The sequence below is a fragment of the Felis catus genome, chromosome B3, assembly GCF_018350175.1.
Source record: "Felis catus isolate Fca126 chromosome B3, F.catus_Fca126_mat1.0, whole genome shotgun sequence".
Lineage (NCBI taxonomy): Eukaryota > Metazoa > Chordata > Mammalia > Carnivora > Felidae > Felis > Felis catus.
The window spans coordinates 79,095,001-79,108,714 of record NC_058373.1 but is presented as its reverse complement, the minus strand read 5'-3'; the positions used below and the strand labels follow the sequence as shown (position 1 = coordinate 79,108,714).

The 13,714-nt window shown below is 35.1% G+C and overlaps 1 long non-coding RNA gene and 1 other non-coding gene across 4 annotated transcripts in view; one reads left to right on the top strand and one right to left on the bottom strand.

Annotated features, from left to right (window-relative positions):
* Positions 1–13,714, top strand: part of LOC109500786 — a 208,489-nt gene that overhangs the window by 145,948 nt on the left and 48,827 nt on the right. The window lies entirely within an intron of this gene.
* Positions 9,099–9,205, bottom strand: LOC111561039. The gene has a single exon (XR_002743409.1). It is a non-coding gene; the product is annotated as a U6 spliceosomal RNA (small nuclear RNA).

Below are 13,714 nucleotides of genomic sequence, written 5' to 3'. Positions count from 1 at the left end.
GGTATCCACATATGTTGAGTCACTTTTTTTCAATTATTTGCAAAAAATGGATGGAGATTGGGAGGGGCTGTGAATTTACGCATACTAATGAAACCTTAAAATAAAATGTTTCCATGTGAAACTTCCAGTCTTGTTGGATAACTTTACTTGATTGAAAATTACTTGAGAAAGATGAAATCATAAATTACCTTAAATTTACTGAAAGCCTGTGAACACCTATATTAGGTGTGAAGCTGATGAAGTTTCATCTTGAGTGGAAATAAGTTGAGAAAACACAGCTAACATTTCAGATATATCTCCTGAAAGAAGGCTGACATTATTAGCTCCATTGGGTCCAATACTGAGCAACACTTCCAGTACATTTCTGCTATCGTTACAATTGCTAAAGTTCCAGTTAGCATTCACAATTTCCACTGCTATCACCCATATTTCCTTTTGTGCATATTTATTCTTTTTCTACTACTGATGACTCGTTCATTCATTTATTCCTTCATTCAACAAAGCTTTACCTTACCATATGGTGGGCACCATGCTCTTGTAGAATTGTTTCTACCTGCATTAGTAGTAAATAACATATTGTTAAATTATGACAAGGTAGCATTTTGCAGATAAAATGAAGCAAGAGATATATAGTAACTTCTTCAGTGTCACACAGCAGGTGTATGAAGGATTTGAGCTTCAGACCAGGAAGTGTGGTTCTGGAGCCTGTGCTTTTAACCATGATATATAATTTCTCACAAAGTTAATAGTGTTGTATCACTTCTCTGATTTAAGGCATCCTTGGTATATTTATATGGGAAACATATACAGAATTCTGTCAGGAGAGTAAAACATAATGGCAAAAATTAGGAAAGTCTTTTGGGGTCCATTAAATATTTTTGTGGGACTGTGGCAATTTACCTTGGGCCTTGGAAAAAGGCTTACTATTTTAAATATATCTATATATCTATATCTATATATCTATATAGATAGATATATAGATAGATATAGATATAGATATAGATATAGATATAGATATAGATATAGATATAGATATAGATATAGATTAAGATATAGATATAGATATAGATATATCACAAAGCATTTTAAAAAACTGATAGGTGTTATGGCTGAATCAACTGTCTTAGAATTTGGTATTCTACACATGAAAATTAAATACACCTGGATATATGACTTAGTCATACAAAGTCATGCCATACTTAGTCATAAATTATGGGAATACAATTTGGATGAAAATATGAATGTACAGTGACAAGGCTATTGGGAAAAGATGTCAATGTAACGCAATTGGAGTTGTATTTGTACAAATTTTTTGTGATCAATAAGATGTGGGTGATGATAAGCTCATTTTAGAATTCTTCAGGAATCTATATATATGATATGTCTAAGGTTTATGATTAGAAATAAAACAGACCAGTTACCTAATACTCAAAGATCATGTTGACTGAGGTTGACTTGAGAGATCTACTGGATAGGACCCTACCATGATTTTGGAATGGTGAGCTCTTTCTCCTTAAGGTCATTGTAGTTTTATTGCAATAGTATTTTTAAAATATGTGCTATGTTTTGATGGATACAAGTTTGTATATACTAGATATTAAAATCTTCAAATGATTGAGGTGAAAGAGACCTGGAGTGCATGCAATTAAGAATAACCAGATACTGTCTTTTTTCTTTTAAAAGCAGAAGTAATTCCATAGTCCACGCCAGTGAGAAGTTTTTACTGTTTTCTAATCACTATATTGGGTGTTCTTGTAACCTATAACATCCTTTGAAATTAATTCAACAAACTGATTTTACTAAAGTAAAAAATAAACAAAAAGTCTGTCACAATTTGGACATCCTGGACTAGGAATCCTATATTATTTCCAACTGGTCCTAGGGTTTTGTTTCCCAGTTGTGTGCAGTCAAGGCCATCTGCTTTCATGGCACTGTGACAGCTCACACTCTTGTTGGAGTCCTGACTTGCTTAGCTAAACAGGGGTTTCAAGTTGATATTCAAATAAAAATCTTTCTACTGAGCTCTGATCTATTAAATTCTACCCTCCATTCATTTTTATACTCAGTAACAATACAGCACTTTAATACTCATCCATAATTCAATTTATCCACAAGACCAAGTTTTCATTAAACAAACTTTTATTATATAATTGATTTAGATTTACAGAAAAGTTACAAAGACAGTACAGAGAGTTGCCATATACTCACACCCAGTGTACCTCATTATTAGCATCTTACAGTGGTATGGTGTTTGACACAATAATGAATCAATATTGATAACCTCAGTAATAACTGAAGTCCATACTTGATTCATATTGGCTTACATTTAATGTCATTTACCTTTTTCTCTCCCAGGATCCTTACATTTAGTTGTCATATCTCCTTGGACTCTTCTTGATTGTTACTATTTCCCAGACTTTCTCTGATTTTGGTGACCTTAAGGGTTTTAAAGAGTGTTGGTTAGGTATTTTGTAGAAAGTCACTTACATAGGACTTGTCTGATTGTTGTATTGTGATTAAACTAGGATTTTAGGAGGGAGATCACAGAGGTAAAGTGGCATTTTTGTCAAATGATTCGTTACTGTGGATGTTGTCTTTGATCACTTGGATTAGGTAGTATTGGAAAATTTTCCTTACTGGATAGTTAAGTTTTGAAAAATCCCTAGTTTATGGGTTGCCTGGGTGGCCCAGTGGATTAAGCATCCAAATTGCACTCAGGTCATGATCATGAGTTTAAGCCTCGTATCGGGCTCTGTGCTGACAGCTCTGGGCCTGGAGCCTGCTTTGAATTCTGTGTCTCCTACCCTCTGCCCCTCCCCTGATCACACTCTTTCTGTCTGTCTCTCTCAAAAATAAATAAACATTTAAAAAAAAATTAAAAATCCCCTGTTTTTTCTGTATTCTGTGAAGAAAGTCATACTGAGAAGCCAAGACTTTAGAAGTGGAGAGTTAGGGGCTCCTGGGTGGCTCAGTTGGTTCAGTGGCTGACTTCAGCTCAGGTCGTGATCTCATGGCTTGTGGGTTTGAGCCCCGCGTCGGGCTTTGTGCTGACAGCTCAGAGTCTGGAGCCTGTTTCGGATTCTGTGTCTCCCTCTCTCTCTGCTCCTCCCCCACTCATGCTGTCTCTCTCTGTCTCTCAAAAATAAAATAAAACATTAAAAAAATAAAAATAAAGAAGTGGAGAGTTATCATCCACTTCAGTAAGGAAGAAATGTCTACATAGTTTATTTGGCATTCTTTTGCGTTGGGGATTTGTCTATTATCTCCCTTTTATTTATTCAATCATTTATATGTCAGTAAGGATTTGTGAATATTTATTTTAGATTTTGGACTAAAATCCAATGCTGTTTTACTTATTTTTTTTTGTTCAAATTGTGTCAGTTTTGGCCACTGGGAATTCTTTCAGTTGGCTCCTATGTCCTTTTGATATACCCCCATTTTGTGTGTGTGTGTGTGTGTGTGTGTGTGTGTGTGTGTTGTTAACACTTCCTTACTTTCTGGCATCAGTATACACTCTAGCCTCATTTTGTATATTTTCTGCCCAGTGCTAGAATCAACCAGTTTTTCAAGCAACTCTGATTCTTTCCATTGGAAAATGGTGGTACAAACCAAGTGAGTACTAGTTATACCCATTTCTACTGGGATGTCTTTGCTTTTAGGCCCTTTCATCTGACAGAGCAAAGAAAAAAATATATCAGATAACCTGTGTGTGTGCATGCATATTGTATCTATATTTATATCAATCTCTATATATACCCCCTCACTGTATATATCTATGTATGTGTATGTGTATCTACATATATGTAGAGAGGGGGGAAGGAATTTTACATATATATATGTATATATATATATATGTGTGTGTGTGTGTGTGTGTGTTTGTGTGTGTGTGTATATATATATACATATATATATATACATATATATATATGTCCATCTGTATCTATATTACGTTCAAATTGATGTCTCTAATACACTACCACATGAATCATTCTAGCTTTTTCTTGCTCGCTTATAATTTCTCATTCTGACAGTGAGAAACCTGGCTCTTACCATCTAGCACCCATTTGCTTACTTATTCAGTTCCAGCATACATGCATAGTGGTTTCAGAATTGTTAAACTTTACCAACTTTATGAGCTACAATATGGTATTTATGCACACTTTCTTTTGTGTTTGGTGTTAGAGTCCACTCATTTCCGGTTATTTAGGTCAGCATTTTCCCCTTACCACCTTTAGTGAGATTATTTCATACATTTGTAATGTAGTTAGATTTTTTTTGTCACATTCTGTGATCCCTTGACTTCCTAAATGTCTTTTTTAAAACTTTTATTAAGTTTCACTCTTCTTCCTTTAAAGTCTTATGGATTTGACAAATGTACCATGTCATATATCCCCAATTAGAGTATCATAAAGAACACTTTCCCTGCGCTAAAATTCCTCTGTGCTTCACATATTCAACCCTTCCCCATTCCCCAAGACTACTTTTCAAGTTACACTCTACCCAACTGTCATTTTCCTCTTGAAATATTTTACATAGAAAGATGATCTATGTTTCAATTTCTAGTATTTTATAGTTGATAGTATAAAAGGTTGTGCGTCTGTGTATGTGTGTGTTTGTGCGTGAGTATGAAGAATACCAATATCCAGTTCCTTGTTATTTGATGATGTAAATATGTATATTCATGTAAAAATGAACTAACTTTTGCACCAGTGAGAAGCTAAGCGGTGCTTACTGTGTAATAAATAACCAGATGAACCTCTTATTTCATCTTCTTTTCATTTTAATGTCATGGGATATAATATGACAATTGGGTGTATTGCACCGTCACATTCAATTAATCTATATTAAAGCCTCACAAGTTGAGAGAAATCAATGACCCTCTGTGACCAAATGGTTAGTTTAGTAGATGGCTGATAGCTAAAAATATAGAGGGAGTGAAAGAACAAAGCTGATTTGTTTATATAGACATCTACATCAAATCTTCTTTGTATTCTAATTTTCCTTTCCAAATATAACTTTTGAAACTTGAATCTCATTTATTTTTTGCACTGTTTTTTGTTTAACTGACACCAGGAAAATATGTCTGTTTATTGTAGAACAAATACAGTTTTCTTAAAACATTTTAAAAACATGCAAAAGTTCATGTTTTATAATGATATTAGGGTTTCTTTAGGTAGGAGTTCTGCATTTCAGAGGATCCATATGTGATACAAACAGTGAACAATTGGGAACACTAGCTGATAATGATATGATCATTTTTGGCAGTCTCTTTATGTAAGTTCTGGCAGAAGCATAGTAATACATTAGTCATTTTCACAGAGAAGATACTGGTCCATGCCAGTCTCTTATTTGGGGTGCCATCTGCACCTTTTTTTGTCAGTAAATTCAAAAAGAAAATATATCCATTGATGGATACTATTTCTATTTTTTAATCATTGTTTGAAGCAAACTATACCATTCTTAGAGTATAACAAATACTGCACACAACTAAAATTGCTTCTGGTTATCCTTTATTAACTAGAATACCTGACTCAAAATTGCTCTGATAAGTTTTAACACTTCCATTTAATTTAAATTGTTCACAATTTACTATCTCTTGAGCTCTTGGTTAAACATACAAGGAGACAATGAGTTCTACTTTTTGCTTCATTAATCACGGAGCAACTCACTTGACCCATATTGTTTCACTTCCTTCATCTGCAAAAGTGGTAATAAGGTTGCATGGTATTTGAAAAGATAGGCTGTATTTCTATGAAGGTTAGCAACAACTAAAGTTGATCTAAACTTGCAAGTTGGTGATAACATTATAAAGTCAGGCTTTTCAAAGTTTGCTGACTCACTTGAACTAAAATATGCAGCTAGATAACAGAAATTATACACAGTTTATAAACTCTTTGAAGACAACGTCATATTTTACTCGTTTTGAATATAGTAAACACTAGATAATTGTTGTGCTGAATTGAGGCATGGATGGACTTACTATAATGACTTAAGAGAAGCTTCTGAAATAGTCAGGGAGGGAAGTTCACAGGCATGCGTTGGTATAAAATAGCGTTTAGAAAAATGGTTTCTTACTATTATTATTTTGGATGAGTAAGGAGAGAAAACTGTTACTTCCTCCCAGGTTAACTTGAAGAATTTGATGGCTTTGCTAAATTGGTTAGAAGTTATAACAAAGAAAAGGTCATTCAGAATAATGAGTATCACTTAAGTAACTACTATGTAAATAGAGTTGAATTTTCCAAACTATACAAGTAACTAAAGAGAAATCTCATTTTTTAATAATAACTAAAAACCCTGTTTTGTTGCCTAAATTTACCAGTGAAAGGCCATTTTGCCAGTGATTAAGAATGAATGAAATATTGAGAAATAGTAATATCCTTTGAACTAACTACAATTGAAAAAACATCTTTAATATTTTAGGTCATAACAGCATGGTATCTTTAATCTTGTATTTAAGATGTAGTACCTCATATAAAGATAACTGTCTGATTGCTTGTGATTTCTCTAGGTATCTCAGATGGCTATCTCCAGTCCATAGAATAAACTACTGAGAAAGAAATTTATTAGAGCTGGTTGTCCAAATGTTTGGAGAGTAGTTGTTTCTGTAGCCACCTATATCAACAGTCATTCCTTAATTCTGTTCAGTTAATGGCCCCAGAACACTCTGGATTTGGTAGGAAATCTCACAATGGATTCGTTTTAGTTATATCCTGTACAGTCATTTTAGTGCATTTTAGTACATGTGGCTCTGTAGGTGGCAAACAGCATATATTGTTGGATAGGCCACTGCGCAGGATGTTTTTCTTCTATACGGTTGATACCAAGTTACTGGTTATTTACTGAAGGAAACAAAACAAAACAAAACAAAACAAAACAAAACATAAAACCAAAATAGGTGAGTGGAAGCAAGGCAATTATATGTAACTCATTCCTTTTCAAGTTTTGTATTTTGGATGGATGTTCCTAAATTAGATTTGTACCGTGATGCTATAAAGCATTGGAAAAAGTCTCCCCAATCCTATTTTATTTGAGTCAAAAGGGTATCCAAGGCTTTGAGAAGAATTTGAGAAGGTTAGGATCAACAGACAAATGGACACAAATACCCTTCCCAGTTCTGAAAATGAGGTTTATAGGAGTGGAAAAGGCTTGATGTCTTCAAAATTAGACTTGATCCTGGGTAAATACTAGTATGGTTGTTAACAAATATCCCCTGTGTAATTATATTTCTAAGATAGATAGATAGAGATGTGGATATAGATATGTATCTAACTGTAGGTAAACCCCAAAAGGCTCTGCCTGATCCTAGAGACATATCACATGTAGGGTTTACCCCTTATTAAGTCAGAGGCAGGTAATAGCAGTATTTCCTCCTCTGAAAATATCCTATTTTCCTTATCAGGCCCAGTGATATGAGTAAATAGTTGCCTGGCCCTGGAAGTTATGCCTTCATTCTGTCATGGACTCTCTCCCAAGTGGATTTCCAGTTGTTTAGAGTCATGTAGAGATATGCACATAGGGACGCTTCAAATGCACTTCATCTTCATTTCCCAAAAATTTCAGAGTTAAACCTGAGAGCACTTACCCTCCCTTCTGAAATCCAAAGCCATAGCAATGAATATAACTGTTATATATGTTATAATCGTAGAGTAAAATCATCATACTCAATGTCAGCCACATTATAAGCCTGACAAATAATAAGTATTCCTAAGTCTTTGTGGGGTATTATTCTGTGAATTTATAAACCAAATAAACCACTCTAATTTTTTTAAGTTTTTTTTTTTTTTAATTTTGAGAAAGAGAATCTCAAGCAGGCTCTGTGCTGATGTGGGGCTCTATCTCACAACTGTGAGATCATGACCTGAGCTGAAATCTAGAGTTGGATGCTTAACTGACTGAGTCACCAGGGTGCCCCAACCACTCTAATTTTTTAAAGCTATTTGTTTGGATTCTAAAATCTTCCACTGATAACTTCTCAAAATTGCCATATAGTGAACACAAGGAGGAACAGGAATGTTTTCTTCTAAGCATTGCAGATAAGCAAACATGTATCTAAAAATGTACTACCTTATAATCAAAGATCATTCTAAATTCCTCTGGTTAGTAGGTACCTTCATCAGTTGTATAATGTTTAAAATCCCACAAACTCTGTACCTCTTCCTCCATTCAGAAACCCCTGTACAGTTTCCCTGCAGCACTGGAAAAAAGGCAATGCCTTTCCACTATGATTCTCAAGTTTGGAATGTGTTTTGAAGTGCGTAAGAGTTATCTTGTTGTTTAATTGTCAAGTTGACAAAGTGAGGTTTTCCTGTCATGAAAAAGCCTGTGTAACATCAAGCGCTTACCTGTCTTCTCAAATATCTACGCCACCCAATTTATTTAACCATTCTTTTGGCTTTTGAGCTAGAATTCCACCATCACATATCTCTTGAGTCCCGATGACACAAAAACACAAAGAAGCCAAAGATATAGCAGAGAAGACTGAGCTTTCAGAAGTACAAGCAATCCTAGGAGACCTTACTTGATGTTTTGACAATCTGTCTTCCCAAGAGAGAAAAATTAAATAGAAGGAGGATAGAAAGAATAAAAAAAATAAGTAAAAAGAGGAGAGGAACTCAATGGGCTTCATATTGGTACTCTATAAGTAATGTTTCATGAAATAATTTTTCCCAAATGTATTTCTTCATTACTTAAATCAATAAATAATAAAAATCTTTTTATTATATCCAAGTCCAACCTACTGTACTTTCTGTTCAATTTAAAGTATGTACTGGTTAACTATTGCATGCAAATAATTTTAGAGGAGAATGATTGAAAAATTCAAAGCACAAAACTAAATCTTATTCTGTACCTTTGAAGATCCCAAAGGTGTTCAATAAGGATGGTTTGCTAATGGAATAATAGAATACCAAAATTTTCATCAATAAAAGTTTCTAAGTTACATATGATATTATTGATTAAATTGTATTCAAACCTATCATTGTTTGAAAATAATTTCCTAGGGTTTATACATTTCATAAATACTTTATGTGATTTTTCAAGACTAAAGCTAGTTGTTTTTAGCTTATATGACTCATATTTTCAGTGATTATTATTATTTTCATATGGAATGCTTCACAAATTTGCATGTCACCCTTGTGCAGAGGCCATGCTAATCTTCTCTGTATCGTTCCAATTTTAGTATGTGTGCTGCTGAAGTAAGCACTTTCAGTGACAATTTTTAACACTTAAATTGAAACTCAGAGGACTTTTTCAATCTTGTTCAATGCATACAAATGTGAGTCCAAATGAAATGATATTGGGAATTATGAAGGTTTGGTACATTAAGCAATGATGATGAATACTAGGTTATAAAAAGTCAAACTACATTTTGTGCAACTTGGTAGTAGCTAGAAGCTTGAGAATTTGAGTGCCTCCACAGTGGGAGAGTACCAGTGAACACCTATGCAAGATGTCTGCTAGAACAACAGGACAACCAACAGGCTATATGATAGAAAAAAGCAAAGTGAAGTACTGATTATAAGTGGTGCTTAACTTTATTAAGTCAAGAGAGTACTCAAAGTCTGTGTCTGACAAAGGCACATTATTTTGTCATAATCATGTTCATGAGCTGTCTTGTGGCTGCCAGTCAAGGCCTGCCATTTATCTAAAAGAAGTGGAAGCCTTGAAAATGTTAATTAGGTTATAGCCTGATCAACATTGAAGTACCTTTAATTTAGAAGTTTCCATCATTTTCTTTGAAATGCTCTCACATGTTCATAAGAAAAACAGACATAGAATTGTGACAGTATCAAAAGTCAACCTGCTACACAAACTCCTTTGAAGTCTTCAACTGTGTCATCACATATGTCTAAATGAAAACCTAGTGATTATCTCTTTGGAAATATTTCTAAAATATCAACAAAAAGTGAACTTGCCCTTCCATCATGGAAATCTATTCCCTGTAGGTATATATTCTCTTAGCTTAAAATACAATGTACTGTTGGCCTTATATTCAGGTAGAGTAAATCCTATTTGTGATAATTTGGTAAGATAGCTATGATGTTTCTTCCTCCTATACAATTAAACTTCTTCATACTGACATTCATTACTGGACTTCAGTTCTTGTATATGAAGCCATCTTGGGAGAGGTAACACATTAGACTGGTTTTGCCATCATTTGTTACTGTGAATGAGTTTATCGACTCTTTCTTTACCAGCACTTTAGACAGGAACTCTGGGAAGATGGGTTTAAAGAAAGTATAAGTACTTTAGAGAAGTATAAAACAGACTGGAAGGGGAATGTTAAGGTTTCAAAACAAAGGCAGAATAATATAAACTTCTGGCTATAATTTCCTTTAATTTTGGTAATCTATAGCAACATTCTTGGTAAAAAAGGAATGACAGGACCAGCTGTTGACAGATTATTTTTCTATAATCCATATTAACCAAACTCAAACTATTAATGCAATATGTCTTCTACTTTGGGGATGTGAGGAAATTTTTTCAATGTCAGTAAATGACCTGTTGAAAGGGAAAAAAAATCACATACATAAGTTCTCTTTCTTCCCGTTGTTGGATTGACTTTCCAGGTAGGTACATTGGAAATGACTAAGAAGTAAATAGTATCATTACAAAAGGAAAAAGAAAACCTGAAGAATAGCAATTGCCTTTTTGAGTTCCTAGGAACAATTACATGGAGTTTTATTTTATATTTTTAATGTTTATTCATTTCTGAGAGAGAGAGAGAGAGAGAGAGAGAGAGAGAGAGAGAGAGAGAAAGGAGGGGGCGGAAAGAGAGGGAGACACAGAATCTGATGCAGGCTCCAGGCGCTGAGCTGTCAGCACAGAGCCCAACACTGGGCTCAAACCCATGAACTGTGAAATCAACCTGAGCTGAAGTCAGATGCTCTACTGACTAAGCCACCCAGGCACCCCACAATTACATGGAGTCTTAATCAGGTCATTGGTGAATTCTTTTAAAGTTTATTGATTTATTTTTTAGAGAGAGAAAGTGAGTGGGGTAGAGGCAGAGAGATAGGAGGACAGAAGATCAAAAGTGGTCCTGTACTGACAGCAGAGAGTTTGATGTGGGGCTTGAACTCATGAACTGTGAGATCATGACTTGAGCTGAAGGCAGATGCTTAACCAACTGAGCCACGCAGGTGCCCCCACTGTTGAATTTTTTTAATCAAAGTATTCTTTTTTTAAGTTTATTTATTCATTTAGAGAGAGAGAGAGAGAGAGAGAGAGAGAGAGAGAGAGAGAGAGAGAGAATACCAAGCAGGCTCCACGCAGTGAGCACAGAACCCAATATGGGGCTTGAACTCACAAACGGTGAGATCACGACCTGAGGTGAAATCAGAAGTTTGACTCTCAACTGACTGGGTCACCCAGGTGCCCCTTAATCAAAGTATTCTTAAGTTTATAGAATTACTAGTTCTATCCTTTTAAAAAGAATAGTTGATACTCATTTTCTAAACTTTTCTACCTCCTGTTCTTTTCAATTTATTCTGTTCTGATTTATTTCCTCATCACTCCACTGAAAGAGCTCTCAGTAATGTCATTGTTGACTTCTGATCTGACAAATTCAACAGATGCTTTCCAGTATTCCCTTTGTTCTATTGATGCTGTTCGTCTAGCCTTTTTTTTTTTTTTTGGCATCTCTTTTTTGTTTTAATTTTTAAATGTTTATTTATTTTTGAGAGAGAGAGAGAGAGAGAGCACGAGCAGGGGAGGGGAAAAGAGAGACACACACAGAATCCGAAGCAGGCTCCAGGCTCTGAGCCGTCAGCACAGAGCCCAATGCAGGGCTCAAACTCAGGAGCCTTCGAGCTGTGAGATCATGACCTGAACTGAAGTCAGATGCTCAACTGACTGAGCCACCGAGGTGCGCCCTATCTCTTCTTGATATTTCTTCTCCTTGTCTTTTCTGTGACTCTCTCTTGGTCCCATTTTCTCTTAGTGTTTTCACCACCTAAAAGTCTAACTCTCAGTCTTCTTCATAAGCTCCTCTTCCTCCATACATTCATTATACACAGGCGTACCTCAAAATTCCACTTTCTATTCTTCTTATTTATATACATCCTTAGATGATAACACTGACACCTAAGATTTACTTACCATTTGTAATGATTGTTCCTAACAATCAGGAAAATAGAGGATGCAGGGTTAGCCCTGCTGAGTCTAGAGGTGAAGACTGTCTAGTGAATGGAACTGGGGACAATGGAAAATAGCACATCATCTCCATATCCTATGCAAAGCCTTGCTTCAGACCATCATCGCCTCTCACAGACTATGTGCCAGGCATTGTCAGAAGAAGTGTATATGAAAAGTTATATAAAATAAATCAAAAGGTCATGATATTCTACTTGTCTAGCATAAATCTACTCTTAGGAGTGATTGAATAACCATTTGCTAATTGTTTGGGTCTACTAAATAGGTCATAGGAAGTTCATCTGGTCTAGCAACTTCCTAGTATTACTCAAGAATTTAAAAAAAAAAAAGACAAGAACAGATGCTGTTGTAGAGGTCATGCCAAGAAAATGTGAAGCTTTGAAGCTTTTCATTTCCTTGTAACTACCACCATTACCTCTTCAAATTTCAAATTGAGTGTTTGTCAGTATTAAGTCAAAGAGACAAGCTGTTCATGCCACAAATTCATCATATTCTCTAAGTATACATGACAAATGTATCTTAGTTAGAATGTTCTCCTTAGGGTAAAACCTTTAGGCAATTAGCTTAAAAGAAATTGTTATTTTATTGGTAAGCGTATAAAACCCCTGCTTGTAGAATTCATAGAATGTGACCACCCAGATTGTATTATTCAGTGATCTATGGATCATTGTAGTACTGTGGATCAATATGACTAAGTTACATGTTTTCCCTAAGAATGGTTATCCCAAGGGTATGGTTAATTTAGAAGAGGAAATAATAGAAGATGAAAATATATACTTTCTCCTGGGGCCTAGAACTAAATAAAATAAGTGGTGATACTATTTTTACTTTAAAATATCAGAATGTAATAGATACTTCCTCTCAGAAAATTGTACCCTAGTCCTTAAACTTTCTCAAATGTCCCTCTGTTCCCAGACATGCTGAGATGTGCCTAGCTGTATACTAGGTACTAGTATTTATTTATGACTACCTGGACTGGACATGCTCAGAACAGCCTGTAGAGATTAAGTAATTAAAATAGAAAGAGAAGAAAAAGACAAACAGTAGGTACAGTGTGTCTTAAGGGCCTTCCTTTGCTTGTCCAGGTCTTCTGTAATACCTGGATATCTTGTCCTCATTGTGTTCTTTAAGATAGTATTACATCCTTTCAATAAAATCCCTGTTTTGTTTGAACTCATTTGTATTGGAATGCATATTTGTGTTTGTTGCCTACTATTTGCCTACCCAAAAACCCATTTCATCTGGGAGCAGCATGCTCTTTTTAGAAATTGTTCCTTTTCTCTGCTTCTCAGTCTTACTCTTCTTCTACAGTCTCTGTGGAAGGTGCTATATATTTTTTTATGTATGTAAACCCTATGCGATGACCACAGTTGACTATCCCAGAGATTGACACCTGGCCAAGGTGTAGACCAATCACAGCCCTTCCTTAGTATGTCTGGATCTGGAAGGAAGGAGAACATTAGACCATGTTTTCACCACTGGCAACTTTTTCAAATATAAAACTCAATAAGGTCAATTAATTTTTCCTGCTAGTGCAAGTCAGCCATAAAAGACAAGC